Genomic DNA, 6704 nt, shown 5'->3' with positions numbered 1-6704 from the left:
CTTAACCCTCATTGCCCTGCAAAAAAAAGAAGAAGAAGAAGATCAATGGAAGGAGAAACAGAAGCAATTTTGTCATCACATCAAACTAATCTAATCTAATAAAGAGAAACTAGATGAGTTCAGGAAACAATAGATCACAAACTTATCTCAGATAGAGGACTTCAGCTATTCAGACATTGTCTGGAACTCGTCCTCCGTTCCAGAGATTTGTCCTAATGATGTCAGTCTTTTGTAGCAGTGGTGGGGAGATGTGGTTAGCAGGGACGTTCAGTCACTATTTTCTGAACTCCAAACCACCCTATGACTGACTCATTATCCAGTTGGGTTTCTCAGTATAAAACTCCTGTGCTTTGGGAAGTTGTGTCAAATGATTTGTAATTTCCCCTATCTTTTTTTTTTCTTCTGAGGTAAAATCTTTGGTAAAAAAATCTCTCTGTCTCTGTCTCTCTCTCTGTGTCTCTCTCCTCTCCTCTGAGGGTGCTCCCCCTCAAATTGCCTCCTCTCAATTGAATTTCCAATAAGAACACCCAGACTAGCAATTGTTAATGCAGTTCATAAAGACAAAATAACTGTCTAAATCAAAAAAAGGTAAAAAAGATGTGAGAAATAATTATTAATAACCAATATCTTTAGGGGACCCAGAGCTCTCCCCTTCTTTTTTAGTCCTTTCTTCCTCCCCACTCCAAGGTCCAGTTCTCCTTGAAAATAAAATTGTATTAAATCTCTTCATCTTGGTCAGGCCCAACCTAAGCTCACAAGGGATCTTGAGTAGAGACAGATCCATTTATCTAGATAAAAGAAGGCTTCTCTATCAAGAGGAGGGGCCAGTCTACAGTGGTCATCCCAGACCATCCCCTATTGAAGAAGAAGACATTCTTTCAATTGATGACCCAAGGCTGGAGATAATCTCTGTGCAGGGGTCAATTCGTGGCCCCATTGACCACTTACTGTTAAAAAAAAAAACCCTAATGGGGCAGCTAGATGGCGCAGTGGATAGAGCACCGGCCCTGGAGTCAGGAGGACCTGAGTTCAAATCCGGCCTCAGACACTTAATACTTAACTAGCTGTGTGACCCTGGGCAAGTCACTTAATCCCAATTGCCTCACTAAAAAAAAACAAAAACAAAAACAAAAAACCCCTAATGCCCTACCCCCATGGGGTCTTTGATCTGAAAGAGACATATATCGACCACCCCTTTATTAATAACCTGTTGACCTTATTAACAAATGATTAAATTACCCAGAAACTATGTTTCTCATGTTTTTAATCATCACTAAAGCATTCCTGTGCCCAGAGAGAAAGATTTCAGGTTTCCATGAGAGAGCCTGAGGGGAGAATCAAGATATAGAACTATCACCTTGGGGTTTCTAGTCAGTGACTTGGGAAAGGTTTCCACAAAACCACATTTGTTCTGACATTTCCTGATTGGTCCAAACCATAGCCTCAACTTCAGAGTACTAGCCTCTTTCTGGCAGTTGTCTCTTCCCACATTTCCCCTTCTCTGGTTCGATGCATTTTTTTCATGTCTATCTTTGATTTCTTCAAGGTTGAGGGAATTTTGGGAATTGAGTGAACCACACAGACTCTACCTTGTGACTTAATTCTGGAGCTAGCTCAGTTCCCTTGCTATTCAATGATGAGCTTAGTCCAATTTCTGGCTTGTGAGAAATTTTTATTCAATTATAGGAATTGTGAGAAAACTTTATTGCATCGTTTGAACCTAGCCCTGTGTGGCTAAGAATAGAACCATATCTACTTGTTGCTTAGAGACTCTTAACTAAGGACCTAAGTTATGCTGACCAGAAACCCACTCAATTCTGAAGATGGATGCAAGGAATTTTCTCACAACTGGACATATCAAGCAACCCATGTGTCTTAGCTGAAAAATGGCCCCATTCTGATCAGTCTGTTACTGTTTTTTTGTTCCTTTAATTGAATACAGACAACTAGGGGGATGGAACACCTCTTTTTCTGATTTCAGGCAATTGCTCCTGTTTGCTCTCCCCCTCCCAACTTGTTTTTTCCATTACAGATACTAGTTCTTGGTTTTATTTACATTGTATATATGATAATAAGGAAAGATAATTAATTCCTATGCTTTCTAGAGATTTGTACCTAAAAAGATGCTGTATTTTGTCAAAAGTTTTCTTTTGCTTTTATTGATGTTATTATAGAATTTTGTTGTTTTATTATTAACATGGTCTATTATATTTTTAATTTCCCTAATATTGAACCAATCCAAATTTCTGGCATAAAAGTATACGTTTTACTTTTTTGTTTTGTTTTGTTTTTTGAGAGGCAATGGGGGTTAAGTGACTTGCCCAGGGTCACACAGCTAGTAAGTGTTAAGTGTCTGAGGCCAGCTTTGAACTTGGGTCCTTCTGAATCCAGGGTCAGTGCTCTATCCACTGCGCCACCTAGCTGCCCCCGGCATAAAAGTATAAAACCTTTTTCATATGTTGCTGAAGGATCCTTGCCAAGATTTTGTTAAATTATTTTGCATCAATCTTCACTGATATTGATCTATACTTTTCTTCCTCTGCTAAAACTCATCCTGGTTTAAGTATCAGGACCATATTTATCTCATAGGAGTTTGAGAGAAGGTCATATTTCTCACTTTTTGTTAACAACTTAGGTAAACTTGTAGTTAATAGTTCTCTAAATGTTTGATAGTCGATAAGCATCTATTAAGCACCTACTATGTGTCAGGCATTGTGCCACTGTGGATGCAAAGAAAGGTAAAAGACAATCCCTGCCCTCTAAGAGTTCACAATCTAACATTCACATGCTTTCACTGGTCCTGGGATTTCTTTTCTTTGAAAGTTCATTTATGGCTTGTTCAGTTTCTTTTTCTGTGATTATTTTATTTAGATCATCTATTTCTTGTTCTGAATCCTGAATTTTTTATTTTTATAAATATATATCCATTTAATCCATTAAATTAGCATTTTGCTTGAAAAATTAGACCAACTAGTTTCTAATATTCCCCTTTATTTGATTTTCATTTAAGTTTTTTCATTTAAGTACTTGAATACTATGTCATTTAACATACATGTTAATACTGATATCATCTATAGTACCTTTAAGCATAATGTATTTTTCTCTGTTAACCATGTTTATTTTTCTTAACTGTTCTCAACAATACAGTGATCCAAGACAACCCCAAAGGACTATCAATGAAACATACTATCCCACCTCCAAAGAAAGAACTGATATTGATAGAATAGACTAAAGCATGCTATTTTTCCACTTTCATTTTTTTTCCTTCATTCAAGTTTTCTTATACAAAATGACTAATATGGTAATGTCTTACATAATTGTATACGTATAACCTATATCTGATTGCTTACTGCTTCAGGAAAAGGGGAGGGGAGGGAGGGAAGGAAGGATAAAAATTGGAACCCAAAACTATAAATAAAAATGTTTATCACTTTAAAAGCAAACAAACAAACTCATGTATTTTTATTGTTGCCTTGTCTGAGACAATGATGACTATTTCCCCGTCACCCCACCCCACCCCGGGCCAATTTTTTAGTTAGTTTGAAAGATATTAATTTCTGTTCTAGCTCCTCATTTTGAGTAAATTGGTGACCCAGGAGATAGAACATCAGACCTGAAGTCAAGAAAACTCATCTTCCTGAGTTCAAATCCAGCCTCAAACATTTAACCACCTGTGTGACCCCTGTGACCCTAGGCAAGTCATTTAACCATGTTTGCCTCAATTCCCTTCATCTGTAAAATGAGCTAGAGAAAGAAATAGAAAGAAATTTATCTCTGTGTGAATTTTTGTTAGAAATATATTTCTTGGAAACAAGATATTGCTGGATTCTGCTTCCCTCCTATGTTTTATAGGTTATTTCATCCCATTCACATTCGCAGTTATGATTGTTAATTGTGTATTTTGCTCTATCATAACCTCTTACATTTATTTCCGCTCTTTGCCACCCCTTTTACACAGAAGGCAGTTGGTGGAAGAAAAGAAATATGAACACTAGAAATCTATAACTGAAGTAGTCTCATCTCATGTCTCTCCCCTTCCTCCTCTTTACCTAATCTAGATTGTTATCACTGGGTCTTACTCTCTTTATCATCTTCCTTTATGATTACTTGTGACTGTTCCTTCCCTGAGCCTTCATTCCCTCACAGCTCTCAGCTGCTTCCTGCCTTTTTTCACTACTGAATTTAATCTATTTCTACAATAAACTCTTTCCATTTGTATGTTAGATTCTACTTTACCTGGTACAAATGAATGAGGTTCATGAGCTAACTTCTCCTCCAGCCCCTCTTCCAGGTTTGTCTACTTTTGTCCCCAGTTATGCAAAAATAGTAAGTTCCTCTTATTTCTTCCTCATTTCTCCCCTAGTGGATTCTCTTTTCCCTCTCAGATCATTTACAATACCATTAGGGAGATAATTTAATGTGATCTGAAAGGAAGGGAGATTGGCCCAACTCTGTGACTTGGTGACAGGGATGTTTTCCTCACCCTTTTCCTTAGTATGAGACAAAAGAGCAAGTGTGAGATTAAAATGACTAATATGGTGATGTTTTACATAATTGTACATACATAACCTATATCTGTTTGCTTATCACCTCAGGGAAGGGGGAGGGGAGGCAGGGAACGAGGGATAAAAATTTGAACCCAAAATGATAAATAAAAATGTTTATTACTTAAAAAAAAAAAAAGATTGTCTCTAGACATGGCTGGGCAGGTGCTTCAAGTGAAACAACTGAGTCACCATAGAAGCACAGAAATTATTTGGGTTAAGGCTTGAATGGAACTGGGAACAGCGGTTAGAAACTGCAAAGAGGTAAATTCAAGTTTGATGTCAGGAACATTTTTGATGTCAGGAACATTTCCTAATAATTAAAGTTTGAAAGTGGGATGAATTGGTTGCTTTGGCCAGGACTCCCCTTACAGGAATCTTCTGGGTCTTCCAGAAGACACTGAGTTGCCACTCATCAAATATTGTTGAAGTGACAATTTCTTCTACAGGATAGGGTGGATTAGATGGTTGTTGAAATCTCTTCCAATTCTAAAATTCTGTGATTCGGTGTTCTTCAAGATCTCTGTCAGGTAGGGGAAAGGAGCACATAAACAAGAATCATCCTGGATGGGAAGGCATGGATAAGTCTTGAACTGTGCTGTTGGATAAAGTACCCAACATTCAGGAGGTCCCAGATCCAATGAACTTGAAGTGTTGAAAATAATAATAATAATGCTACCTAATTATTTATACATTACAACATTGGCAAAGTGTATTGTCTTGTGTCAGCCTCAGAACAACCCTACAATGTAGGCAGTACAGGTGTTATTATCTCTATTTTTTTTTTTTTTGGTGAGGCAATTGGGGTTAAGTGACTTGCCCAGGGTCACACAGCTAATAAGTGTTAAGTGTCCAAGGCCGGATCTGAATTCAGGTCCTCCTGAATCCAGGGCAGGTGCTCCATCCACTGTGCCACCTAGCTGACCCCTATTATCTCTATTTTTAAACATGAGGAAACCTATTTCAAGAAAGTTCAAGTGACTTGTCCAGGGTTACACAGCTAGTGAATGTCACAGGTAGGATTTGAACCTAGGCCTTCCTGACTCCAAGCACTTTATTCATTAGATATTATTTTTTTAAAAACCAGTAAGTTTGTGACAGGAGGGCTGCTATTGGGAAATGTTTTATTAGAGAGTTATATTATTGAAAGATGTGTTATAAAGTAGCTATCTTATGGGTGGGACTTTGTTATGAGGAAAGCTGGATCATCCATTGCCAGGGTTTTTGTTACCAAGAAGATTGTTTTCATGAAGAAGTTAGAGGGAAGTTATTCTTTTAAAGAGAGACAGAAGCAAAATATTCTGCTTGAATAAGATCTGTCAAAGGTCTTATTATACACAGGACTTTTCCCTTTGGATTGTTCTCCTCCTTCTTCCATGCCTCCATCCATGGAAAGCCCTTTCCATTTTTCTGCCTTACATTTTGGGGGTGGGTTGTTTCTGAGGATCCCCTACAGTGATTCTCTTCTCCAGGTCACCTTTGTGTCCTCCCTATCTCCCAGTATTCCCTTCGGGCACATGAAGCCCTGGAGGCTCTGGTAACTGTACAGTGAAAATCCCTCATATAAAATACACACACACTCACCCTTGCAAGGGTTTGTTTGGTTTTTTCCTGAGGTTTCATTCCACTTGTTTATTTTATTTTTAAGTTTCACACAGGCAATAAAATAACCAATTAATTAAAACTCCTTATTTAATGTTACAAGTTGTGTTCTTGGCTGTCCCACTATATATTATAAACTCTGCAGTAATATAGATTAATAATAAACTTATTTTAAATACATGGAAGAAAAATAAATTATCATTTTGCTGTAATGTCACGAGACAGTTTGGGAGGCAAAAAAGTCAGTCACAGTCTAATTAATGACCCCCTTCTTCCACCCTTTCTCATCTTCCTGGCTTTGTTTGGCCTCACCTGACTCAGTGGACACTGTGAGGTAGCAGGTTTTGAAATACAGTACTATATAGACTTATTTGTCAGGGAACACAAATGTCCACTGGCTTTAGTGCCCATATGCTGAGTCTTTATTGCTGTGTCTAGGCCCACTGAAAATAGTCTCTATCTCCAAGACATTAAAGAATAGCTGCTTTAAATAACACAAAATAATAAATAAGACAAGAAGAAATGTCACTAAGTTGCTCTCTTAGATTTAAAGAGCAA

This window comes from Dromiciops gliroides, chromosome 2 (assembly GCF_019393635.1).
Source record: "Dromiciops gliroides isolate mDroGli1 chromosome 2, mDroGli1.pri, whole genome shotgun sequence".
NCBI lineage: Eukaryota > Metazoa > Chordata > Mammalia > Microbiotheria > Microbiotheriidae > Dromiciops > Dromiciops gliroides.
The sequence above is the reverse complement of the archived record's forward strand: the minus strand, read 5'-3'. Positions refer to the sequence as shown.